This window comes from Equus asinus, chromosome 1, assembly GCF_041296235.1.
Source record: "Equus asinus isolate D_3611 breed Donkey chromosome 1, EquAss-T2T_v2, whole genome shotgun sequence".
In the NCBI taxonomy this organism is placed as follows: domain Eukaryota; kingdom Metazoa; phylum Chordata; class Mammalia; order Perissodactyla; family Equidae; genus Equus; species Equus asinus.
The window spans coordinates 113,087,683-113,115,472 of NC_091790.1; the positions used below are offsets into that span (position 1 = coordinate 113,087,683).

The window sequence follows — 27,790 nt, forward strand, 5'->3', positions numbered from 1 at the left end:
AGACATGCGGTGTCAGCCCCAGGCATCACCTGCCGAGCTCCACAAAGCGCCGTGGGAGGCCACAGGCAGCCTCCCCCGACCCCTTCACCTGCCGCATCAAGGTGACACACACCGTGCTGGTCAGGAAGAGCCGCCCTGCTCTAACACTTCAAACTCTAGTTTCCATGAAATCTTGACACACAATAACCAGAAGAATGAACCACATCTAGTTCTGGTTTCTACAAACCTTATTTCCTTTCCTTCTCTCTCTGTCTGTCTCTCTCTTTTTCTCTTCCTCTATTTTCTTGAACCTGGCCACCAGCTAAAGCACGTGATCATGTTCACATATGAAGTCATTGCCCAGGAGGGTGAACTCTGAGATATTCTAACTAGAATTATAAATAACAGGGACACATCCTGGATGGAGGAAATCAGCCACGGGGATCTGCTGGGATTTCTGCAGCCCCTTTGTCCAAACAACGTTGCCAAGCCCACGGCTGAAGTCAGGAAGGGAAAAGCCTTCTATTCCAAACCCGCTTTCCCGCCTACCCTCCCTCAGCCACATCTGGGTGAAGCTGCTCTGGTCAAGGTCACAATGACCTTTCTGTTGTCAAATCCAGAGGACACCTCTCTGTACTCATCATGCGTTCCCTCATCACATTGCACACAGCTGGCCACTCCCAGGAGCAAAGTGGACTCTTGGCCTCCAGGACACTCCAGGCTCCTGCTCTTTATCCTCCTCTCTGGAAGGTCCTTCTCAATGGACTTTATAGGTTCCTCTTCTATTACCTTGCCGCTAAATGCTGGCTTGGTCTTAGGTCATTTTCTTTCTCATGGCTTCTCCTAAGTATTCTAATCTATTCACGTGGCTTTCACACAAAAACACTCCCAACTATTTCTGCTGAGCTTTACGAGACCAGTTCTGCGCTGGCATATCTGCCCGCCCACTCGACAGCTCTGCTCAGGCAGTTCACCGGCATCTTTATTTAACAAGTCCTAAATGGAAACCATTTCTTTCCCAGCCTGTTCTGCACTCTTGCCTTATTTCCCCACCGTGGTGCATGGCACAACCATCACGTGGAGTCATCCTTGATTCCTTTCTCTCCTGCATCTTGCAGATACAATCCACCTGCAAGTCTATCAGTCTTCTCTCCAAACAGACATGGGCTCTGTTGCCTTAGGCTCACCATCACGTTCACCTCCCCAGGGCAAGATCCAGGGCAGTACCTGGAGGGAGGCAGCTGGTGCAGGCTGCCAAGATACTCACACTTACAAGGAAGATGTGTGGACATCTTTCATAAACCCTTGGTGATACTGTTACACAGAGAAAATTCAAAAATGCATTTCAGTGTTGTTCAGACAACAGAAGTTAAGTGTAGTATATTGTGAACCACACAACCTCCCCTGGGCTGGGAGGCCGGGACAATGAACCTGGTTACCACACCCCACGGATGGGCCTGCCGTGCCATGGGTTCTCACCTGGGCTACTACCACAACCCACTTTTCTCCTTACTTCTTCTCTTGCCCACCTCTACTGATTCTCTGCACAGCATCCACAACAATCTCTTTGAGGAGTAAATTAGATCACGCCATTCCCTTGCTCAAAACTTTCAGTGGGTTCTCACTGCTCTTAGGTTAGAATCCAGAATTAATAGAACCCACAGAAGCCCGCATGATCTGGCCCCTGCCAGCCCCCCCCCCCCCCACCCCAGTATCACCTCCCTTCATCCCCTGTTTCCCACCCACACTGGTCTTCGTTCTGTTCCTCAAAGGCACCAAGCTCATGCTCTATTCTGGGACGTCATTACTGACTCCTCTGCCCAGAAAATTCTCCCCCCGACTATTCACATGGCGGGTTGTTTTTCACTCTTTAGGACTCTTAAATATCACCCCAGAGAACGCCGATCCATAGTACGTGCTCTGCTCTCCTCAAGAGCATCTTGTTTTTATTTCCTCCTAGGATTATCATTTGTAATTACATATGTGCCTGCTTCTTTGACTAACACCAGTCGAACTACTCAGACTGGAAGCTCCATGAGGGCAGTGGCCATGTTGGTCTTCTTTATCACAGTGGACTTAATACCTAGCCTGGTGTTTGACACAACAGTTAGTGCTCAATGACTATGTGATGAATGAATAAATCTGTTCCACAAACAGAAATGGAAGACTTGAAAGCAAACGCCAACTTGAGGAAATACTTCAGGGCAAAAGATCTTCATTTAAAGAGTAATCTGCCAAAAAGAGGCCTGTGTCTGTGACTTGTATCAGTTTTCAGAGGGAGGACGGTGGTGAAATGATAACATGTATTTGAAGGGGGAGAGGAAATAAATAAGTTTGGGGGGAAGAGTGCAGAAGCAGGATGACAGCGACAGGAAGTACGTTGGGAAGAGTTCTCGGCTCTCAGCAGGGGCCCCTGGGATGGAGAGGGACAAAGAGAAGCGCTGGATCCAAGGACGTGAGTCAAGTTCCCCTGACTTTTATCAGAGGCTCTTTCCTTTGTTAACCTTATCCGCCATATTGATGTAACGACTTTGCTTAAAGGTGCTTCGTCCCTGGGGATTCATTAATCAATGAGCTGGTGAATGCTCAGAGGAACGCACAGGGAAGACAGACCCTAAATATCTTACTCTCCACTGGGGGAGATGCAAGTCCCTCTCTCAAGTTAGGATCCCGTTTCTTCCCCTTGCTAGGGGCGGTTCTAGCCAGTTTGGAGCTCTCCTGGAAAACAGACTGATTAATACCTAATTACATATTATTAGTGTATGGGTACACAAATTACACACACACACACACACACCATTATCTTTGAATTAAAAGATGTACAGTCTCTTAAATCATCTTGCAGGAACCCAGCAATACTGAAAGATAAAATGCACTCCCTCACTTCACACGCCCGAGATGAAGAAATGGCACCTGCTGTGTTTTTCACATCTCTATGGAATATAAGCCAAGGGGCAGTAACTGGAGAGGTGGCCCACTAGGAAGAAACTCCACATTGCAGTAAATACGTATCTGCGTTACTGGTTTTCCCTGGTGGCTCTTATCGCCAGCAAAAAGTTGTACAGCCTGTGCTGAGTGATAAGGAAGACCCCTTAGGAGGGAGCCACGGAGGGTTGCAGGGGAAAGAGGGGCCTGTCTTCTGCGCCACACCTCACCCATCAGCCTTAGGGCTTCCAGCTTGGGGTTGATTGTTCCCCAAGCCCTGAATGAGGGCTCTTGAGCTGCTCTGCTCCTCTCAGCGCAGGGCTAGGACCCAGAGCCTAGTGGCTGCCTTCTGGATCTGGTGCTCAGGAAGGTAGCAATAGTGTTGCCACTATTGGGGAAGACTACTCATGGCAACGGCTCCCATTGATGGAAGTGCTTACGAGGTCCCAGGCACCCTCCTACGCCCTTGAAATGTATTCACTCACATTAATACATGTAAACTTGTGCATCGTACAGAGGAGAAAACTGAGGCACAAAGAGCTCAGGTAGCTTGTGCAAGGCTACATAGCTGGTAGGTAATGGAGCAGGGTTGTTGAATGACTTTCCAAATTGGGTGATATTCTACAAGCTCAGTTGAAACACTGCCTCTAGACTCCTTTGCTGTCCACTATTTTGATTGAGAAACGGGGCTCATGTCTTCTTCTGGGCAGGATGGCAGAGACTTCCTTCTAAAGTGATTGTCAGTGGCAGATCCATCGTTGTTCCCAATGGAGACTCTGAAATGCCATTTGCGTTTGAATCTTAGACACAGAAGGGGAGTCACCATAGTTAGGGGGTAGATTTGTGAAAATACTAGAAAAAAATGAGCTGAAATCAGAGAAAATGAAATTACATTTCTTAAGGACAGGGATGGACTTTAAAAATATCCCTCAGAGTGTCACACCTTGAACCTGGATTGAATCGAAAATACTTGTACTAGATATTAGAAACCTTGAGTCCGTTTGAGACGTAAATACTTTTACCGCTCAAATGAATAAAATCATTCTGCAAAGAGATCCATGGACTTGGTAAGTGTTACTTCTTTTTATAAAAAAATTTCCTGTTGCAACCTACAGTTGGCTGGGTTAGAGAATATTGATGTGGTGGCATTGAAATATATTTTCTTGTAATTTAGAATATTATAGGAAAATATAAAAATGATTAGAGCAGATCAAAGGACAGTAATGTGAACACTGTGTTCAAAAGAAAAATCTTTCTAGGATATGTTCCAACCATAATGGTTCATTGGGATCTGTTCAACCGTCACGAAGGTGATTGCTTTTTGTAACAAAATACAAATAAGAAAAAGGCACATTTAAAACATTTCAGAACAAGTTCATTATTTTACTTGGCCTCTGCTCTTTCTGAAGCATTCTTTCCAGTCTGGAGGCCTTGTTAATGGGCTTCAAACATGTACTTCTTTCACCTTTATCACCAGAGAGATGTAAACTAGGTGTTATAAATTGTTAATAACTTTAAAAATTGCGACTGTGTTTGCTTATTGATGCTTCACGTCTGTATTCATTTTGAAAGCAAAATCAAAGGTGCAGCTGTAAGCCTGTGGCAACCTTTTTACCTCTGTGGCTGGAAGGGCGCAGCTCAGGGCTAGATGGGGCTGTTAGTAATGGGGCTGCCACTGCCTGAGAGCTGCGCAGGTACCAGGAACTGGGCTGTGTGTATCAAACACATCATCTTTGAATCCTCACTACAGTTCCAAGACATATGGTGCTATTATCCCCGTTTCACAGATGAGGAAGCTGAGGCTTAGATATATTCAGCAATTTGTCAGGAGCACTCAGCTAGTGAAAGTCAGGAGGACCGACTACTTAACGCCAGAGCCCCAGCCCAAACCACTACTCCATTCTAGTCCTTTCTAACCTTTTCCACATCAGGACATACAGAGAAAAAGATATTATTTAGCCAAGGCAGTGGAGTCAATGCATGACAATGAGCAAGGTCTGAGATGCCAGCCAAGCCCTTCCTGTACTCCCCAAGGGCTGAAGGGGGTCACCACTTTGGGATGACCCATCAGAGGTGTGTCACAGAGAACAGATTAGGAAACCCAGTTCTATTTGTCAACGAGTTAAAATCTCGATAATCCAGAGTGATTTGGTGAGGTGGGGAATCCCAGGGGTCAGTCTCAATCGGCAGAATATCGGCGTTACAAGACACAGGAGAAACGTGTCGGTTCATTTATTTCAAGCTTGTTTTGGAAAGCAATATATTCTTCTCTTCAAATAAAATCTTAAGTGAAAGCCCGATATGTAAAACAGATAAAAATGGAACTGCTTTGGTTAGGTTGGGCGGTCTCTTGCCATTCACCCCACTCCCACCTGCAGTGGCTCTTGGCGCCATTTTGTTGAGCTCTAACAGAACGGTTTGAAAACCACGGCATGAAGAAGTGGCATCTCTAAAAGCCCCTGTTAAAATGCAAATATCCCCACACAGGGGTCAGGAAGAGCAGAAAGTCACAGAAGATTTACTCAATAGATATTTTCCGAGTATTAGTAGCTTCGAGTTGGGCTCCACAGAAGGGAGACAAAGCACATGGGAGCTGCTGGAGTAATGGGTTGGAAATGTCTAACATAGCTGGGGAGAGCGGACTTGACCTTTCCACAAGTTTGCCTGCGCCTCTGCTGACAGTTGGCCGTCCTGCTGAGTAGAGAGTGACCCTATTTGTCTCCAGGAAGAGTAAGTCACCAACTTGTGGAAGCAAGAGTGTGGCAAGGCGTGGCTCCCCACTCTAGTCCTGCCACTTGGTGTGAACTTGGGCAAGTCATTTAAGCATTTCCGGCCTCAATTTCTCAGGGCAACTGAGAATTAGGGAATAATATCTGCTCTGCTTCCCTCTCAGAGTTGTGATGGTCAAATGATGGATGTTTATATATACGTCAACCATGAAGTTAAGAGTTTGAACCTAATTTTAGAAATGGGCAAAAGATTTGGATTGTCACTTCACCAAAGACGATATATGGATGGGAAATAAGCACCTAAAAAGATGCTCAACATCATTAGTAGCAAAATGCAAATCTTTTTTTTTTTTTTGAGGAAGATTAGTTCTGAGCTAACATCTCCTGCCAATCCTTCTTTTTTTGCTGAGGAAGACCGGCCCTGAGCTAACATCCGTGCCCATCTTCCTCTACTTTATACGTGGGACGCCCACCACAGCATGGCTTGCCAAGTGGTGTCATATCTGCACCTGGGATCCAAACCGGTGAACCCTGGGCCACCGAAGCGGAACACGTGTACTTAACTGCTGCACCACGGGGCTGGCCCCATCAAAATGCAAATTAAAACTACAATGAGATACTACCACACAGCTATTAATACGGCTAAAATTTTAAAAAACCCAAAAAACTGGCAAGGGCCTGGAGCAACTGGAACTCTCATACATTCTTATTGGGAGTGAAAAGCGGAACAGCCACTTTAGAAAACAGCTTGTTGGTTTCTTAAAAAGTTAAACATTTTGTTACCATCCAACTCAGTAATCCCACTCTGAGGTCTCTGCACAGGTGAAATAAACACTTATGTTCACACAAAAACCTGAATGTGAATGTTTATAGTGGCCTTATTCTCATTCACCAAAAACTGGAAACAACCCAAAAGTCCATGAACTGGAGAATGGATAGACACACTGTGGTCCAACGGCATGGTACTCAACGATGAAATGGAACACACTTCTTGGACGCCCAACGACATGAGCAAATCTCAGATGCATTACACAAGGTGACAGAAGGCCGATTCAAAAGGTTACATACTGTATGACTCCCTTTATGTGACATTCTCGACTGGACGAAACTAAAGGGACAGAAAACTGAAGAGTGATTTCCAGGGGTCGGGGTAGGAAGAGGCTTGACCACAATGGAGAATGAAAGAATTTGGGGAGATTATGGAACTGTTCTGTATCTTGATTATGGTAGTGATTATATAGCTGTATGTGTTTTTCAAAACTGGTAGAATTATACACTAAAAAGGGTGAATTTTATTATATGCAAATTTTACCTCCATTTGAAAAATGTGAAAAAATTCATAGTGCTGACAAAGTGCTTTTAAGCCTGCTGCGAAGAAGTCTTTTTAAATTGGTTACACCTTCTGTACATGATGTTTCCACCGCTCACTGGGTGAGGCCCTCACCACTGGACCAGGAGAGGCCTCAGCCCAATGAAACTGAGAACGAGTCTGAGTTCATAGAGTGAGCAGAATCTGAACTAAAGAGGTTTTACTTCAATCTTTAGAGGGCACCTTTACTCTCAAAGCTTTTCTAGAATCGTATTCTTCATCAGAGAAATACAGCCCTGTCTTAAGTGGCAAAAAGTGGAAATAAGAGACGAGGTTAATTAATCATAAGGTACCTACTTCATGGGAGAAATGGTGGAAATTGATAACAGCCATCTCCCGCTAAAGATGGAAGAAGTGGCAAGGAGCTACTCAGAGGACACTCTTGGACTCCAGCTGAATCCATACCTTCTGGGGTACATGATCTCCCTCATGATCCCTTCATCTGCTCTGTAAGCCATCCATGGGCAAGTCTGAGGCATGAGATTAGTTCTCTTCTAGACTGAGGTCCCCAAGTGATGTGCAACTATATCCCCATCAATATGTCCCCAGGGAACAAAGTCTCTTTTGAACAATTCTGGCTGTTTAAAAAGAAAATGAATTGGTGGAAGCAGAGCTCTTGTGTCTGGAGTCATCTGATTTTGTGATCATATTTCATCAAGGCCATCCTCAGACAATTCTTTTTCAGTATCCAGTTTAATTTTTTAAAATACCACCCTCTCATTCATCTCTCTCTCTATGTTGGGACCCACCAACCAGCTGCTCTCCACATTCTTTGTTTCCCTTTAAAAATAATTTATTCATTTCTGATCACAAAATACAGGGAGGTAGCTGGGGCAGGGTTCACGTCGTCCCAGCCTGTGCGCATCTAGAAATACCTTTGTACCACGCCAGCCTCAGGCTGCCCTGCCAGCATTTTCCCACCTTCTGACAGCTGCAGAGTGTGGTCTGTGACGATGGGGGAAGTTCCAAACCGATGCCCCCATCACAGGGCAGGGTTCCCCTCCAGTTACAGCTTTCCAGCTCACCGCTGCAAATACTGAAACTGAAGGAACTGGTCGTTCTCTATTGGTTTTCTAAACTATTGGTTTTCTAAAACTCTCTTGTGAACAAGTAAGTCATAGACAAATTATGCCTTCCCAGCTCTTAGAGATGTTTACAGTCACTTTTTAAAGAAAGACCTTTCTTAAACAGGTGCAGTAACCCAGACAGCTAAGGTCAAGGCTCCCTGCGACACCTGGATGGTTGTCCTTGGGTTTCCCCGCATCCCAGGTGGTGCTGGAGGCCGTGGGGAATAAACAGTCATTATTGCGCTCAGACCCAGCATCCCTGGAGTCTGTGTATTGCTCAGTTTCCTTCTCCACATTCTCTCTGGCCTGTCTCTGTAGCATCATGAGCTGCTCTTTCTTCCAGTAATGAATCTTGGCCTTCTCCTTCCTTTTCTCCTCCAGGGTGGCTGTCCCCTTCTGGTACTTCCAGCCAACCTCGTGAGCCAGGTGCCCCAGGCAGACAAACTTTCATGGAGGCTTCAGACACACCACCTTGAGGGAAGTGGGAACCACTGTCTGCTTTTTCTTGTCAGAGGGTAGCGGGGTCCCATCAAACACCTTGAGGCGGTCAGGGCGGCCTGGCCTCTCTTGGTCTTGTGGGCCACCTGCCTCCACCATCCACCAAAAGATGTGACTGAGGCCTGGATGTGGTAGGCTCTGCAGGCTGGGTTGGTATTCCACACTTGTGGAGGAAGGCCAGGTACTTTAACTTGTTTCTGTAGAAAGTGCCAGAAACGTTCCCGCCCTCACAGTGCATGACCATCACCTTCCAGCACAGCAGCACCTGCTCGGCCATGATGGTGTCTGGCGGCCCAGCAGATGGCCTTGGCCATTGAACACCAGATCTACCCTGCTGCCATCCTTGGCAGATGCCTGGGGAAGGCTTTTTTTCATTCAACAAATATTTATTAAGCACCTGCTGTTTATGTTATACAGGTCTATATGCTGAAAGTACACCTGTGAAGGAAGCAATCTTCCTATCTTCATAAACCTTACCATCATAGTGGAAGAGACAGAAAATTAATAACAAATAAGTAGTAATAACAAATCTGACATGGACCAGCACAAGGAAGGTAAGGCAAGGAGATGGAGAGAAATGTGGGGCGTGTTTTAGATAAGGGGGTCAGGGCAGACCTCTCTGATGAGGTGACACTGAGCAGGGACTTGAATGCTGAGGAGCAAGCCATGTGGGCAAAAATGGCGCAGACACAGAGAGAGGGCTTGGCATGTAGGAGGGATGGTAAGTAGGATTGAGAGGAAGAAGAGGGGAAGTGTGAGACCAAATGGGGCTTCCATAGGAGTCTGAATTTTATCCTAAGTGTGAATGAGGCCGTTGGATGGTCTCAAGCAGGGGAGTGATAATTTAAAAGGCCAACATGGCGGCTGTGTACAGAATTCAGGGTAAGTGGAATGAAGAAACCTAGTCAGGAGGCTGTTGTGGCAGCCCGGGTGAGAGATGACCACGGCTTGGACTAGGGAGGTAGTGACGGAGGTGGTGAGAAGGTGCTAGATTCAGGATACACTCAAGACAGACTAGATTGGACCTGCTGATGGACGGAATGTGGGGTGTGAGGGAAAGAGAACAGTCAAGGAGGACCCAAGCTTTCCTTGTATTTTTATCTATGAGACAATGTCCTGCCCTGTATGCAGGCTTGTGCTGGGCGCTGGAGATAGAAAGATGCACAAGACACAGTTAGTCTGCAAGGAACTTGTAGCATGCTACTACAGATGTCTAGACTTCTAGAGGCAAGTAGGGCGTGCTGTGGGGTGGGCCGGGAGAAAACAGGTTGCTCTGTAGTTGGGACTAAGGGAAGATTTGAGTTTGAGTTTGAAGGGAGACTAAAAGTAGGGAAGAGTATTCCAGAAAGTGGATCAGCAAGAGCTCAGAGGGTTGTTGTGGGAATGGCAAGGGGTGCGGGGCAGCGATGGAAGAGGAGGCAGGGCAGGCAGGCTGGGGGGACCCTGGGTGCCACCCACGGAGTGAGCAATGCACCCTGAAGGCAGTGGGAGGTTTCTACACAGCATGGATAAGGGTGATCCCTCTTCCCCATCTAACAGGGGAGTCAATTCGTGGGGCTTGACAAAGAAATTGCACTTGAACTAAAATTTACTAAAAGCGTGTAGCTTTAATCAGAGTATCATGTCGTTTTAGATTCTTTTATCAACAAATGAAACTTCTTCTTGCCTTTTTGGTATTGGCAAGGAGAAGCATGACCACCCTGGGCAGAGAAATATGATTCATCTCGTGGTTAATTAACACTTATTGGACATCTACCCTGCACCAGGCACTGTGTGGACCGCTGGGAATTCAGCGAGAACACACAATGTCCTCACCTTCGGAGCTGGTTACACAAGGTGGAGATAGAGGAAATGATCTCAAATGTGATGTGTCATCAAGAGAAAAGTTAAAAACAAAAGTGAAGTGTGTAGAGAAGCATTTAATGGGGAGCTAACCTCACTTAGGGGTCCAGGGAGGTCTCCCTGAGGAAATGGTCTTTACGTGAAAATGAGGTTGATTAAATTTTTAGTATTAGCAGCAATATCATCTCCTATTTCTTCAATAATTTCTTTCAAGGGGTTGCTTCTCTTCTGCTTCGAATCATGACCAGGTCGTGCCTGTCTTGAAAAGAGAGAAAAACCAAACCTTTCACTTATATACACCCCAAACTGAGCTTCTCATTATCTTCCAGAATCAGCCATGCAATTCTGCCTTTCCTGCATTCATACGGTTCCCCCACGCATTCATTTGTTCAGGCTGGGAGCTACGTGGTGGAATCTGAGGGACTCCAATAGACTGCCATGGTTGAAACACAGGTTGGGAGGTGTGGAGTGGCGGGAGATGAAGCCATGAAGGCCTTCTTTGTCGGATGTGCAAAGGACTGTCGAGTCCATTCTGCAAGTGCTGGAGAAGTACTGGCGGGTTTGAGCCTGATGTCGTAACATCAGTATCCATGAACATCAGAGACGGGAAAGAGAACTGAAATCTAGAGTTGAGGCGGTGTAGATTTAAATCTTAGCTTTACTACCGACCACCTGTGTGGCTTTGGGCAAATTGCTCAACCTTTCTGAGCCTAAGTGAGATAATATCTACCTCAGACATCTGTTATGAAAATTAAAATTACCCAAATTTTTCTAAGAGTTAAGTGAGCATCTAACACAGTTTTCGGCACATAGTAGGCACTTGTAAATAACAATGATAATAGTAAAAAACAGCTAACATTTACTGGATACTCACTATTATGCTAAATGTTGTGCATGCAGTCTGTCATTCAAATTTCACAACAATCCTACGAGGCAGGTAGTGTTATTATCTTCATTATAGGAAGATATATGAGGAAACTGAGGCGCACAGAGGTTAAGCGGCTTGTCCAGGGCTTGTCCCCTTCCACCCTTTTAGCCTTCATGTGATTGTTATTTAAAGTGCCCATGAGGAGTAAAAAGGAGAGGTGTGGCTCCACCACGTCCTTCTCAGAGATCCTGCAGGAGATGCTGGGAGCAGAGCTACAGCCAGAGCGAAGGATGAACAGTCACAGATCCTGGTCGGTCCACCCCCTGGATAATCCGACGGAGCCCAGGAGGCACTGGATGAACAGAGCCATCACAAAGGCTGCACCTGCCCCAGCTACCCTCGCAGGCCCCTCTCTGAACTTAGGCCCTGGGGCTGCTGTGCCCTGGCCTCCAGCAGCGCGTTCCTGATGATTGCACCCTTCCTCCCCATCAGGCGCTCACGACGCCAAAACCCTTTTCTTCTTACCACGGAGGTTGTGAAAGCTTCTGCAGCAACTCTGCTAATACAGAAAAACGGGGAGACCAGCGGAAACCAGCCAAGCCTGCACCGCGTTCATGCGCAGTGGGTCCCCAAGGCGCTTGTGGGGAGGGGGCGGAGACGGACAGGACAGGTACAGGTAGGGAGGGAGGGCACGACAGGAGCGGGGCTGAGGGCAGAGGGCGGTGGAGGGGGGTGGATGGGGTGGTGGGGGACACAGCGAGTTTGCCTTAACTTAAAGGGGAGAGTGCTGGCTGGGTTCTGATAAAGGCTGTCCATGAATTTTTACTTCTGCAAAGTCCCAGGCCTTCCTAGAAACAAACCGATAGGTATCAATTTCTGTAGCATTTAGGGCTTATAGATAATGGCTGATTTCAAGCAGGTTTAATTTCATTGCAGCAAAAGATAAGGCTTTTCACTGGCGTCGCTTCTTCAGAAATAATATCGAACCAAGAAGAAATACCGGGAATTCTGTGACTGTCGCTGCACATGGTTTATCAGGGCCCCAGATTTTTACAGGGCTGTGCGCATATAGAAACCCCCCCAGTGTGTCAGCAACGCCTGCTGAGAGGGTTGTGCACAGCCCAGATAAGGGACGGCAGACGGGTGGGGGCCAGGGCCCACTCTGGGAAGGGCCCTGGCAGGTGAGCGCAGGGGGCTGTCAGTGAATTGCGGGTGGACACGGTGCAGACTCGGACATGGGGCCAGACGTGTGCAGCAGGCCCCCTGTTCCACACTGAGCTCCTGGGCTGCGGGCACATTTGGAGCACACCTGTCGCTTCACGTGAGAAGATGCTTCAGCTTCAGGGTCATCTCCTTGGAGACGCCTTTCTCCCCACCTTGTCCAAAGGAGTTATTTTCTAGTTCAGCTCCTTTGTTTCCTTCACAACGTCCGCTACAATTGATTTGTGTGTCTCTCTTCCTGGGATATGAATTCTGTTAGACGGAGACTGATCTGCGTTGTTCACTGTCGCGACTTCAGTCTCTCACACTGGGCTGGGCACACACTAAGTGGCCAAGAAATATCAACTGGACGAAGAATGAGCGGGTCAGCTGGGGATCACTCACTCTTTTGTCTTGAAAGTGGAACTGCATAATTTAGAGAAATGTGGAGACACCTGGCGTATTTGAAATAAACGTGTATGTTTCAGTAAATGCATCCAGGTCTGTATCCATAAGCGATCGTCTGATGCTATAAAATTCATATTTGGTTAAATTTTACTGCATTACTGTATTGCTAAATAAGAAAAACTTGAGGATATTACGCACTATATAAAATTTGTAGGGAAAAAATTTCTATGAATTGCTAAAACCTTGCTACTCAAAGGGCCCTCCGTGGACCAGCAGCACTGGAGTTACCTGGGCGCTTGCTAGAAACGCAGACTCTCGGCCTCGGCTCCAGAATCAGAATCTGCATCTCAACAAGTTCCTCCGTTTGAGAAACTGTGCTCTGAAAGATTCACACTTCAGCCGGTGAGACCATTCTGTCAACTGTCGGGGGCAGTTTACTGACGCCGAGGAAAGATCAGCTGTTTTGACCAGGGCGCAGAGGTGAAGGACAGTTCCAGGAAGGGTAAGAAATTCTGTGCTTCACAGGCTGGCGTTTGTCTTTAAATCCTAAAGGAAGACTGTTGATTAGTTAAGTGGGGGCGTTTTCACGAAGCACAACTCATGTCGTGTTACTGGCACAGCTGACACCGTGGAACCACGCAGAGTGTCACTCAGGACAGGACGGTGCCGTCCCGTGTCTGTCTCAGGTATGATGGCGAGAGGGTACCTGAACGATGTTAATAGAGAGTCATTTTTCACTTTTACAAATGATTCTAATTGATGTTTAATATTCACTTGTTACAGGATTTTTTAAAGCTTAGGAATTTAGTTAGCTGTCGTTACAGGGAACAGCTCGGAGCCCGTTTATCCAGTTCACACTGATATTCCTGAGACTGACAGCGGGTCAGAACGGGCAGCTCAGTTCTGTTCAGTTCTGTTGCCCGGCTCCTCCTGACAACAAACTGAGAGAAGAATTAAAATGATGATGGACTCTCCCCTGAAAGCTGAGTTACAAAAAACTGCGATTTCCTAAATTGTAGATATGATTAGTGATGGAAAAAATAAGTGGTCTGATCTCTCACACTTGAATTAATCCATCAACGAAGCATTTATTCAGTGCCCACAGGTGCCAGCGTGGGTCCAGTGCTGGGGATCAGAGACTAGTAATATCAGATTCCCGCCTGCAGTGGGACATTGTGACGTTGGTTTATCCACGACAAATCTCTTCCCGCCTGGTGAAAAACCAGGAATTCTCTCTCTCTTTAATCAATTTATTCTGTGCTCTAGGTCAATAAGAGGATCAATCGCAATGAGAAAGTCTTGTTCTTTTTCATCTGGAAAATTAAGCTCCCTTTCCAAAATGTCCTTAGTCACTGATCCTCATGAGCGACGATGATCTTATCATCACTCTGAGCAGGTTGTTTTTATTCTGTGGGCCTCCAGAGCAGAAAGAAAATAATTTTCGAAGCTTCCTCTTTCTTGAATGTGCCTGGCACATTGGTGCTAAACAGGCAATCAATCATCATAAATGGAAATAGTCTCCCATGGCATGATCTGATTGAGTCACTGAAACAATCACTCTGTGTTGACAACGGGTAGGGTGATTATGCCAGAGGAACTCAAAGGTGCTTGAAACAAATGAACTGGAGAAATTGCTTGAAAAATGTGGCGGGTGGTTCTTCCAGGGCAACACACTTCCTTCCTTCCGGCTCAGTCTTGAAGTCTGTAGACCCCAGCGGACGAGGAATTAAGACGTTGCTAACTCTTTGGCCTTACCATCCGGGGAGGGGGCCCGACCCCACAGCTAACACCTGAGATTTGCCTTCAAAATCTGCAGTTTGAGAGATGAACCTCATAGCGACCTGCTAATTTCATTCTGCAGGCTGCGGATTAAGCCTCACATTAACGTGTGGGTAGAGTCATTTAGAGGGCAGCTCCCAGCACACGTGCAACCGTTCTAACAGACATTAGGCTTGAGCATGGAGGCCATTATTAGAAACAACAAGAATCCGTGCCAATGGGCTGCTTTGGCCCGCGCATTCCTGAGACATCCCGTGGGTGCTCCTGGGGCACCCCTCCAGAGCTCGTGCGTGGGAGCTGTTTTTGCATATATTTGCAAAGGGAAGCCCCGGAGGGTAAGCGACTTCCTTTGGGTTACCCTGCAAGCAGGGAGGGGTGAGGATGCCCCCGCGAGGCCCCCAGCGAAGAAGCGCCTGGACCAATTAGCGGCCGGATGCGGCTCCTCCCACGTGCGGGCGGGGCGAGGACCCTCTGCCTTAGAAAGAGCGATGGCTGGAGCCAGTCGCCTGTGGGTCAGCGTTATACTTCTCACCTGAGAAGTCTACGCGCTCTTTAAGTTTACCTGTTAACTTCCTTCTCTGCTGAATTCGCTTGGACTCAGGAACGACTGGTGATTTGCACCGAAATAAACTGCTAAGAGGCTGACTGGAGAAGTGTTCCTCCCTTGAGAGGTCTTTCAATTCCGGAGGACTGGACAATTCCGGAGGAACCGCGAGGGACGCCTGTTGCCGTCAGTGAGCCCAAGGTGGAGGGGGAGCATGGGGGACAAGCCGGCCGCCGTCCTGCGCATCGTTCCATCCCCCCACCAGCTGCCTGGCTGAATGCTCAGGGTGTGTGGCTGGGGGAAGACCAAAGATCACTAGGTTCCTCTTGTTTTAGCCCCAGAGACCATGTCTACTTCTCAGCTGCAGCCTGCGTGCTTTCATGCGAGCCCCCCTGGGAAGGAAAATCCACCAGCGAGCGACGTTCGTTCAGGACCAGTTACCCATGATGCTGGGTCCTCTTCGCCTTCGACACTGAACATGAGGCTTCTGGAGGCTTCCTCAACTGGGAGCACCATGATAACACAACGCAAAACACCGGGAGGGCGTTTTCAAAAGAGAGACACGAATCTGGCCGAATGAGAAACATAATAGGAAATTCTTGAGGCTGGGAGCTTCGAGATCTCTAGCCAGGATGCTGCGAAGCTGCTCATTAGGGCTCCTCTCAACCTGGAAACCCAGCCTCCTGAACGCCAGACAGCCTGCTGAGGTCAGAATCTGCTAGACTTCATGCCCGGCTGTCCCTCTGGGTAGTTCATTTAATGGGCCTTTTTGAAATACGCCTTCCTGCTCCCCAAACCCTACAGAACTTTGCTCCTAGAGGGGAGCCTGTGCTCTGGGTGAAGTGAAGAGGTTTGGCACGGAGGAAAGGATGAGCAGTGGTGAGGCCTTCCGGTGGACACAGGCACGGGTGGTGTGATGGGCCGGTGGGAAGGAAGGCCAGAGCAGGCCGGGCTGCTCCCTTCACCGGGGGCTGTTTTCAAAGGCCGCAGGATGGTTCATTAGAATGCACACTCAAAGCATCTGTGAGTATGGGACACATGGTCCTACATGGCTTCTCTGATCCTAGATCAGTAGTTTAATTTCCTTTCTTCCTCTAAGAAGGCCTTTGAAGAGTTTCGCTCTTGACCCCAAAGCGCCGGGCTCATCCGGCCTTTGTTCAGGTGGTCGAGGAATGTGCTCTTTGGGTACATGTACATGCTTTGATAAATTCCCCCGAGAGCGACGTCATGATAATTTTATATGCTAAAATGGCAGCTTTTTCCTGTTCTGGCCACTGTGATAGGCCCTGGGCCAGTGGGGGCTGGCTGCTGCTGTGTAAGACAGTATTCTCTGCAAGGGCTTAGAGTCTGCTTGAATTCTGGGAGTCTCTGGGGGTTAGAGGCTGATCAAGAGGCATGAATTCCTCTGGGCTGTTGTAACATGGGTTTTCAAAGTCTGGGCTGTGGTATCAAATTGCCCCGGTTCCAGTCTCGGAGAGTCCTCCCCGATTGAGGGCAGCCAATGCTCTCTACGCCTTGGTTCCCTTATTAGTAAACTGAGAGGAACTGTAGTGGCCACCTCACAGAGCTGTGATGAGATCTGAGTGGGCTTGGTCACTCAAGGTGCCCATTCGAGTGCCGGATGCATGGTCAGGAGGAGGTAAACGCAAAGTCAAGTGGATGCTGTTGTTAGCCTCAGTCGGCCGGGTCCCCTAGGGATGCCCTGAAGGCCTGGCTGGACTGAATCTCCCGGCACGACTCTGAATGAGTCAGCTTCATCCAGATCCAGAGTGTACAGCTTGGGACAGCTGCAGATGCCAAATGCAGCTGACTGACAACTGCCAGACCGCCAAGGCCTGGGACTCCTTCAGTACATCAGTATACACGATATGCAGGAGTGTGCTAGCATCCTCTGAGACAAGCTGATTATGCCTTTGAGTCAGGCCAGCAGAGCACAACTCAGTGGAAAGAACACTATCCACTGAAGTCGGAAGATGAGTCCATGTACATTGTCCATTGCTTACTAGCTTTGTGACCTTGGGCAAACCGCTTAACCTCTCTGGGCCCAATTTTCACAACTGTTAAATGTTAACTGCTTCCTTTGCCTTCTTCACAAAGTTGCCTTGTATGAAATATAGTCTCACGATGCATAACAACATTTCAGTCAGCAGCAGACCACATATACGATGGGGTCCCATAAGATTAGTACCACACAGCCTAGGTGTATAATCTAGGTTTGTATAATATACATCTAGGTTTTATATAAGTATACCCTATGATGTTCGCACAATGACGGAATTGCCTAACGACGCGTGTCACAGAATGCATCCCCATTGTTAGTAACGCATGGCTATAGACAAAGACCCTGTACAAATAGAGAGTGGGCTATTATTTTCCTTACCTGTGTCATCTCACAAGAACTCTTGAAAACAGGATGAGTTTTTTTTCCTTTGGCTACATTTTAGTGACTGAAATTGATATAAAAGGCTTTGGATCTCCCCAGGTGAGCTGGATGGCCCCTCCTGTTTCTGTGTGTGTGGCAGGTGGAGTAGGAGAAGGGAGGTGTCTGTGTGGGGTGTTTGCTCTCTGGAGCCTTATATCAGCCTTAAAGGTCATGAGAAAGTTGCACCGGGAGCTTAAGATTCAGATTACTTTTTAGAATTGTAGCTGTTCTCTTGACCTCTGGAGGTGGAAAAGATTGGTCGAAATCTCCATTTATATCCACTTGAAATAACTGACAAGGCGGGACGGGGGTTCTGGGTTCAGAGAGTCCTAGAGGATGGTGCGTCAGCACCTTCTTCTTTATTCGCATTTAAGCTTGAACAAGTCAAGCGAGTCAAAGGTGTTTTAAGGGAGATGCGGCCAATGTCTTCACGGTCAGCTTCTCGCGGTTTGTTTAGGAAAGAGTGAAGCCTGGTCTGGCACTTTAATTTTGGCAATGCCTTTCCCTAGGACACAGGAATCCACAATTTACCAAGAGGAAATAATTATAAACCTCAAGAGGTGTGAGTGTCAAGTCTCAAAAACTTAAAAACAGAACTGACGTACTTTTGGTGTAACTATCACTTTTACTAAGTTTGATTTTCACCAAACTCTTAACCTAAAGCAAATGCAAAAAGGATAATGACAAGGAATGGATCAGGCCAATTACTCAAGTATAAATCTCGTCTCTTTCAAGTTCTAGCTCATTCTTGTTACTCTTTCATCTGCTCAGGGTAGCTTGATTAAAGGTAAATGGAAAAAAGGGGTAATTTGTGTCATAACTTGCACTCCTATTAGGAGGAGGACATCTTTTTCCCATTATTTTATGAGAAACATTCATTAAAATAATGTGATTTCTGTCCTCAAAATTTACAACACTATTAGTGTTCCCTTTTCAGGATCCAGAGTTCCCAGGGCATTCTTTCTCTTTGTAAGATTGTCATCAATTATTTCTAAGCGGAAATAGTGCTGCTTGAAGTAGGAGGGGTGTGTATGTGTGGGGGGGTGGGTGTGCTTGTAGGGCTAGAGCAGACACCTCTTCTCTCCCTTCCCACCCACAGGGTGGTGGTTGTCCCTGGCATTCCAGGGACAGAATGACAGAGCTGTAAGAGCCACCCACAATGGCATTCGCACATCCTCAGACTCCTGCGTCACCTTTTGCTGAACACTAGCGATCCACTCAATCTTCATGCAAGTTTTAGGATAGCTTTTTATTCCTGTCTTATTTTTTTTTCACAGCAGTACGGAAGACTGGTTGGTATGGCAGTAGAGCGAGGAATCTTTCATTCCTTTGACAGAGGTCTTTGGAGTGACTATCAGATGGTAGGCACTCAGAGTACAATGGTCAACAAGACCACGTCAGTGCCCTTGTGGAGCTAACATACCATTTCAGGGGGCAGGTAAAGTTTTGCAAACACACAGAAGCTTCCACTGAGCCATGGAGTCAGAGAATCAATGATGAAGTCAGTTTGACCATTCAAAGGACCTCAGGGTCATCGTTTGCTAAAAGTGGGAATAAGGTCAAATGGGAATGGAAACTTAGGACTCAAGAGAATTCAGTTGGCAAGCCTCCCACGGAAGCTTGAGGATGAGTCCAAGTGGCGGAGGCATAGGTATATGAGACTGTAGCAGGTCCACAATGACCTTTGGTTGGAGGGTCTCATTTTCTTTAGTTTCTTTATTCATCCATCCATTCGTTCAAACAAACATTGAGTGGCCTATTCATATCCCTCAGGCAGGACAACGTGCTGGCCGTTGGAATATGAAAAGGAAGTTAAAAACTGCTCTCTCTGACCTTTGGGGGCTCCCATTTTCATGAGGGGAGAAGGACACCTAAAGAAATAAATGCGATGTGCTTCGTTAAGCAATTTAGTAGAGTTACACACTGACTGATATGAAGACAGAGAAAAATTGCTTAGAAATATATTTTTGAGAGAAAGTACCTGAATAATGACGGCATTTTCATGAGCATTTTCAGTTCCGGTCAACAATTTTATGGTTATTTGTACATGTGGGGTAAGCCCTCTTTGCCTGCACCTGAGATGGGAGATTCATTTAATCAGAGCCCGTTTCATTTATTCATTTACCGTGTGTGCAGTTCCCTCAGTGAAGAGAATGGATTCTGGTATAAGTGGTCTAATCTTTGGATTAATCAGCCTAGAGGAATGAGAAATGCTATAACTCCTCAAGATCCCTGGACCTTCCTGCTTTACCATTTCTTTCACCAACTTCCCTAAGACACAGACTGGTTGAGGTTTCTTCATTCAGAGCAAAGAGCTGTAGTGGTGTCATATGCTTATTTCTCAATCTGTGTCCATTTTCTGCCAACCTTAGTCTAGGAAACAGTGTGAGGGAAGGGCAAAACTCAATTGTTCTTTTGGCGGCTATGTAGCTAGTCCACCCCTGGCTACTGCATTTTTTCGGTGGGGGGGGAGGGGGGTGTTCAAAAGCTTCCCTCGCTGGACCTAAGGCGAGATCAAAGTACAGTTTTTCTGTAATTGATTCGTTCTGGTTTAACTCAGAAACAAGCTGGCTTTTCCCGTAATTGAAAACGTTTGGTGGCTATGGTGACGCCCTATTAGCCACCGAGGCCAGGAGTGCTCATTGGTTGGTGAATGGCTGGGCCTCCTGTCCTCCCCTCTGTGCTGTGCTTGCAGGCAGGCAGCGCACCTCTACGGGTGTGTTCAGGGTGCTGTGCAGCCTCATCCCAGGGAACTTAACATCTGGAAGGGAGAGTGACATCTTTTCTCCATCCCCTCTTCCTTAGCTCTTCCCTTCCAGCAGCCACCCTGTGCTAAGTTCTAGTATAAGTCTTATGATATCTGCTCCGCTGGACACTCAGCAGCTTTGTGTCCTTCCAGTGAATGCCAAGGTTGGGAACCAGATGGTCTCTGGTGTCCTGTACCCAACAGCCTTGTATCTATTGAAACTGAATGATGAGCACCCAGTTGAGCAATTGAGGAACTGGGAACTTAATGCCAAGAGAAGGCATCCCACATTCTCTGGGACCTAAAAGGGCCAGAAATAGGAATGTCTCCAGTATCAGGCCCAATGAAGATGCTGCTGAGATGAGCTGGATCATCACAGGTGAGGCTGTTGACCCCTCAGTTTGACTTGCCTTCAATATGGCTTCTGTGGGCTAAAGACGTGACCATGGGATGGAGTAAGCTAACAGCTTCACTTGAGGCTAACTGTCTGCTTAGAGCTCTGAGGAACTGAGCTATTGCCAAGTCATGGGGCCACATAGGGTGTCTGAGGAAGATGCTTTTAATCAACTTCCCCCACTACATAACTCATGACAGCTCTAAAAAGAACAAAGTTAGCTGTGGACCAACTGCGGGGCAGCCACAGCTGCCCTTGTTTGAGGAGCAGAAAAGAACTAAATCAAAATCTGTAATTAAAAAAGATAGTGGTTTTTAAAGGTTTTCATTAATAGAATTAAGCCACATTGTCTTGAGATGGCATCATAAATATGCTAATAAAATCTTCCCAAATGAAAACATATGTGGACCAGAGAACTTAGAAGTCATATATTGCATGTTGGTTTATAACATTACATATTAAATATATCAACTGGTAATATAAAGTGGCTTAAGGACATTTTGCATCACTAGCTAAATAACTAGTATCAGCTTATCAATCTTTATATAACAAAAAGACCAAACCCCAGTGGACAGGATGTGAAAGTTGTGATATTGACTAGTCAGAGAAGCACAGAATAAGGTGGGTGTGTGCTCTCTGTGTTACCATCTTAATGGGAAAGGAAGAGAGATTGAGACAGGATGATTTAACTGATCCACAAATAACAAATTCTCCTGCGAAGGCTATTAAAATGGGGAGGGGGGAGAATCTCTTCCCTAGATATCTGCCTAGCTCAGCTGTCTGGGGAAGCTCTGTTGTGGATCCGCCCGAGGAGAAGATGAACAGGATTATCTCCTGGGGAGCCTGTAATTGCACCAGCCTAGATTCTGCATGGCAGCCCGTTGCCTTTCCGAAGGCTGCCGAGTCTGCCTGGGTTCTCTAGTGATGAACCTGCCATTTGCCCGCGATCTGCCGCCATCTTGACTCCCCCACTTCTCTCTTCTGCCAGTCAGTCAGTGGGGAGCCCTGCCTCCTCTGCGTTCCCTTCACACGGTAACTGGCAGGCCCTTGTGTCTGTGCCTTCCTTTCCACCCCGCCTTAGTTGAGGCCCTTGTTTCTGCTCATCCACAACATTGCAGAGGCTGTTATGCTGTCACTGCTGCCTCTACCTCCAGCCTCGCTTTTGCCATCCCGCTGCTCTGAAGGCCACCACTGTCTTGCGTCTATGACCTGGCCTGGGCCTAAATTATAGGCTGTACCTCCCACCACTCCGGCGTGCACCTTACATTCCAGTCAAATTCCTTTCCCTGCCTTAACCCTCAAGTCTCACTTTCCTTGATTTTCCATATGACCAGCTTGCCCCACTGCTTCTCTGCCTCCTGAAAGTCTGCCTGTGGTTCAAGGCTCAGCTCAAATGCCACCACATTCTTGAAGTCTCCTTTGACAAGCTCACAGAGAAAGATGCATTTTGCACATCTCTTTTGAGCACCTCTTGGCTGATATTTACTTATTGATAGACTGATTTGGGCCTTACCTATTATGTAATGACTGTGGTTTATTCATCTTTCTGTTCCTTGCAGTACCAAAGGAGGCGCCTTGCACCCAAAACTTCGTTGACTCAAGGAATGAATCAATTCAAGAGAAAGCCTTGCGCAGGTGACATTTTGGAATGAAGGCTCTGAAATTAACAGGTAAGCAAGTGGACATTCTAATGTCCTTACTGGCATGTCTGCTACATGCAGGGTATATTAAACTGGGGTATTGCTTTGCTTTTTATACTTTAAAGGCTAGTACTGCAGGAAGAAACCCTGGGTGGAGACAACAGTGACTCCTCCAGAAGTTGCCTAAAAGTCCTAGTCTGAGTGATCCATGTTCTCACACATGCGTGGATCTACACGTGATTTCCAAGATGAAATGAGCCAGTTGGAGTCACTCTCTCATCTTCCTCTTTGTTCTCCATGTTCGTTAAAGACATTTTTTTTCCTGATTATTAAAATATAATACAATGTATTAGAGACAATTTGGATAAAATATAAAAGTGTATTATCTGAGCAGTATTTCTCATTACTCAGAAAAAAACACTATTAAAAATTTGGATTTCTCTCTAGCTTTTCTTTCTATTACATTACTTTCTACCTTCATATTTATGTGAACTGGATTTTCATTTCACACTGTTTTGAGCCAAAGGAGTGGTTTGTCCTAGGGTTTCCATTCACCCAAAGATGAGTCTCAAACATAGAAAGTTTCATTGATTTCTATTCATAGTTTTAAGGCATTCTGAGGAATTTCCAGTGAATATACAGAATGCTGGGAAATTTTCAAAAGTGGCTTCAAAATGAACTTTTAATTTATTCTTTCTTCTCCTCCTCAAACTTATGAAGTACTGCCTTTGTTTAAAGGACAAGATATGAGGAGAAGGAGACACTGTGAAATAAAAGATGAGATGGAATCTCATAATTAGCACCACATTACCAGTCTGATCAGTAAAGTACTTCTCCCTGGAAATGGTCACTGCAAACTGCAAATAATGCAAACTAGGAACGAGAGCAGCTTAAACTTGTCTGTGGCTCAAGGCATGTTGGGCTAAGGTCCATGGCTGAAGTTCTTTCCTTCTAGAAATTTCACTCAGCGATCTCACCTTGGCTCATGTCTGTGGCACTGCTCAGCCATTCCTGCTTGACGGAATTCCTCTCTGAGCTGTTCTTCCATCATAAATCACGGCTGAGGGCTCTGTACTTACTCCTGTAATCTGCTCCAGCCCGTAACAAATGGTTGCAGACATAATTGCAATTCCATGACGTTTTAGTGGCTTGCAGTAAAGCACCTAACGGCCGTTAACACCTCCTCTCCACCCGCAATCGTGGACGTGGGTGGAGGGATCTATTTGAACTTGATAAACAAAACCCATCAATTCCAAAGAGACAGTTGGCCAGACTGTGCCAGATGACATCCTCTGACAATGCACCTGGCAGAGCAAAACCATCGATGCCATGCTTCTTATAAAACATTCCAGGGATGTCTCAATGTTTTCTTATTTAGTTCGGAAGGGGAAAAGGAGAACTCCAAGTATGCGGGGTCTCATTGAACGTCGATGTACCTCGGAATTTATATCTGTAATTTTCCACACGTTTGTGCCCTTGGCAATAAGATGCTCACTCTAAGATCTTACGGTCTTTTGGCCCGTGAAATATGCCCCTATTTCTCTCTTCAAATACCATTTTATACATTGGGACTGATAATGAAGGCTGTATGATACCTATGTAAAAGGTCAATAAATCTTTCACGATAGAGAAAATTCCTTTATATCTCTGGGTAGAAATGTCCAAATTTTCCATTTTCCCCACCTTAAGTTTCCTCAACTTTCTCCGCTAGCTATTACATATTTATTAAGTGCTACAGCTGTGTTTGTATAACACATTTCCATACTCAATTTTGCCCTTGAATAGGTTTTACCCTTAGTTATAAAACTGTCTGAACCTTAGGGTTCTCCTATTTAATTGCCTGATGGTTTTAGACCAATGTTATTGACCAGTATTCTGATTCATTTGGTTAGTCTCTTTTTTCCACACCATAGGCTCTTCAAATTAAGTCAATCTTGCTAAAAACAAAGGGATGGCTATTTAAAGTGAAGACTGAATATGAATGAATATTCTCAGCTGGGTCAGGCTCACACAAGACAAGATGGCTCTTTCTGAACATGCCAGCCATGTCTGGTTTGGACAGCAACTAAATGACACAGGAGCACTTTCCACAGGTGACTGCTGTGCAGCTGGGAATATTACTGAACGAACGGAGAGAAGGCAGGAAAATCGAAATGTTTGTTTCTATGTCAGATTTGTAGGTCATTGTGGTCACAATTTCCTTTGGTGTCTTAGATTTCCGACCTACAAGGTGCAGATGGGTGTCCTGTGGGTCTGATCTGTCTTTATCTAATTGAAAGGATTCTCAGAGGCTGCCTGCTGACAACATCATCTCATAAGAACTTTCTTTTGTTTTTAAGTGATTTTTTTTTTTGGGGGTGAGGAAGATTGGCCCTGAGCTAACATCTGTTGCCGATCTTCCCTTTTTTTCTCCCCAAAGCCCCCCAGTACATAATTGTGTATTTTTAGTTGTGGGTCCCTCTAGTTGTGGCATGTGGGACACCACCTCAGCATGGCTTGATGAGTGGTGCCATGTCTGCGCCCAGGATCTGAACTGGCGAAGCCTTGGGCCGGTAAAATGGAGCACACGAACTTAACCACTTGGCCGGCCCATAAGAACTTTCTTAATGAAACAACATATATTTATAGGCTAAGGCATTGTTATTAGGAAGAGTGATAACTAGTTAATGTGGGCCCCACTGTTTCCGTCAAATATTACTAAATCAGTAGGTTCCCCCAAATTTAAGTATTTGCACACTCCAGACAACAGGAATGGGCCTCAAAATTCTGCTTTGCCAGGTGATAGCTCTGAAGCCAGAAGCCAGTGTCCTCCTGGTGATGGCCAGCCCCCACCTGGAACATCAGCCTGCTTTGGCCTGTGGCTGAGTCACTGTTAATGTGCTCCAGGTGAGTTGTGCCTTTGGCAAGTGAAGCCCGCCCAACATTCCTTCTTGGAGGGCCTGAAAAGCTCGTATCGCCCAGAGCGCTTCGGAAGACGGCCACAGTACTGTCAGGGGTGTCGTGGGTTTGGGCCTCCTTTTGACGAACTACTCTTCCCCACAGAAATACAAAACACAGAGGCAGGCGACTTCTGAGTTATCTGGGGAGGCCTACGATCTTTTAAACTGTCAAGGAAGTGTTATGAGATTACACACAGCCCTCTGCTTCTTTGAGAAATACTGTTAGTGCTGTTTAAAAACAAACTAAACAAAACGGAAGAGACAATAAAGATCAAACAAACTGTACATACACATAAATATGATGCAGTTGTCGGTCTGTGCTCTCTTTTCCAGTTTGGAAGGGGGTCCTCTCGTTGCTGAGCCCGAGGGGCGGTTGGAGCCCCTGGGGTTGGGCCATTTCCCTGGGTTATAAACAAGGCTGAGAGCCCCAGAGGGCTGAGGTCGGGGCCTGTGGGGTTTCGCTGGGTGTGTGGGACAGCCTGGCCTTCGAGCCCAGGGCTGCTGTCAGCTCCAGGTGCTTTTTATTAGATCACGCAGCCTCTGCCAGAGCTCATAAATTCTTGGCTATTGGAAAAGATACTTTAATAAAAATTTTACTCCATCACCCAAGAGTGGGTCCCAAAGCTGGGTACATATGACCCCCTGGACTTTGTCCATCGTTCTGTGAGAACGCAGAAACTCTGTGACCTAGTGGTTTTGCTTTTCAAAACTATCCTAAGGAAATAATCAAAGATATAACTATAAGGATATTTTTGTAGTATTTTTCATAATAGTGGAAAAATTAGAAAAACAAGAGAAGTCCAAATGGGAGATTGGTTAAATGATAAATCTACATGACAGAGTGCTAGGCAGTCATGAAAAATGATATATAGAAGGATATTTCATATCTTGGAGAGGAGTCTAAACATTATCAAATGAAAATAGCAGGTTTCAAAAAACATGGTACATTTTCAAAAGAGAGGAAGCGTTCTTTTCCGCCTTTTGATTATTTCTGGTTTTGAGATATTCTATAACTAATATGAATTATTTTGTTAAAATTCCTAAAAGTTATCTGAAAAAAAGAGCGCCCATTCGGGCACCCCCTGAGAACTAATGCAGCCACAGCATGACAATAGGAATGTTTTCAAAATTGAGATTTAAGATACATCCTTTCTTAATTTCTGTTCTAGGAGTTCATTTCAGAACTTCTTTTCCAATAGCTCCCTTGGGAGCAGTTGGTGAGGAGACCCTCAGTACAGACGGTGTCCCAGGACGGTGGCATCCTCTGAGCACGTTATTAGGTAAGGGGGGGGTCTCTTCTCCATCCCTCCTTCCTTTTTCCATGTCAGATTGGCCCCAAAGCGGGGTGAGGACCTGGGAGGACAGACAGGCCATGTACCTGCCATAGGACTATGTATTTATCTGGAGATCAAAAAGTGAGGCCAAGGCCTCTTGATGCTTTCTCTCAGGAAGCATCTATTCACCAGGAATTTGGGAAAATATAATCAATACTTCCCTGTATTTTCTCCCCTCAGGTCTCTGGCATGAGCAGAAGCCTGGGGCTGTCTTCCTCCGTCTCACGGGCTCCCTTTCTCCACTGTGCATCCTTTTTCCCCTGTTTCAAAGCAGAAGCATCCATTGTCTGAGGTGAGTGGATTGGGGAAAGATCAGACAGAGAAGAAGGATGACGAAAAGATTAGGTGAGAAAAAATTTTCAGCTGAATATTGTTTACTCTTTGCTAGGAAACAGAGGTGAAAAGAATTGACTGGCTCTTGTTGCCTTCCGTTAAGCAGTAAAAACTGAACTTCCAGGCTGCTGGAAGGCCTTACAGGCTTAGTTCTAGCTTTTTGATATTTCGAGCACCTCGTACTCCCACAAGATGCACCTCAGAATCAGCTGAATCCAGCACCCTTTTCTTTTATGAACTGAGTTTATTGTGCACCTTCTCTTGAGTGGAGGAAACAGGTCTACCAGTTAAATATGGCGGTTCTTTCTTAGAATGCAGTCACTTTACACTGTAATAGACGCATATATTTATATATGTATTTAGATGGATCGTTGTAGTGTAAACATAGGCAAAAGATGCTGCAGTTAGTTAAAAAGAATTTAATTTTCATATGGAATGCTGAAGACTGGAAAGGTAGGAATTCTCTCTTGAAAAAGTCTCCCACCCCATTCAATGTGGTCTTCTGCCCTCCTTCGAGTGTGTGTGTGCCATGTTCTTATGCCACAATGAGTTTTAAGTTCCTTCAGGCACAGGAGTACTTCTTTTCTTTTTTTTCTAACAGACCATAACCTTCTGGAGGGAGGGGCTGACTCTGCTATTTCCTTTCTATTCATTCATGCATTCTCATTCACTCATTCATACAATGCAAGGCAAGTCACCATTGGGTGTGAAACGTGGCCTAGCTGAGCTGGTACACCTGGCTCTGTCGTCAGGAGGCAAACAGTTCTCTCAGGG

At 46.1% G+C, this 27,790-nt stretch overlaps 1 protein-coding gene and 1 pseudogene across 5 annotated transcripts in view; both read right to left on the bottom strand.

Moving 5' to 3' along the window:
• MAGI2 (membrane associated guanylate kinase, WW and PDZ domain containing 2) overlaps positions 1 to 27,790 on the bottom strand; it is a 1,256,398-nt gene that overhangs the window by 20,043 nt on the left and 1,208,565 nt on the right. The gene's annotated exons all lie outside the window — the stretch shown is intronic.
• Positions 1,715 to 27,486, bottom strand: LOC139044880 (large ribosomal subunit protein uL13 pseudogene; annotated as a pseudogene).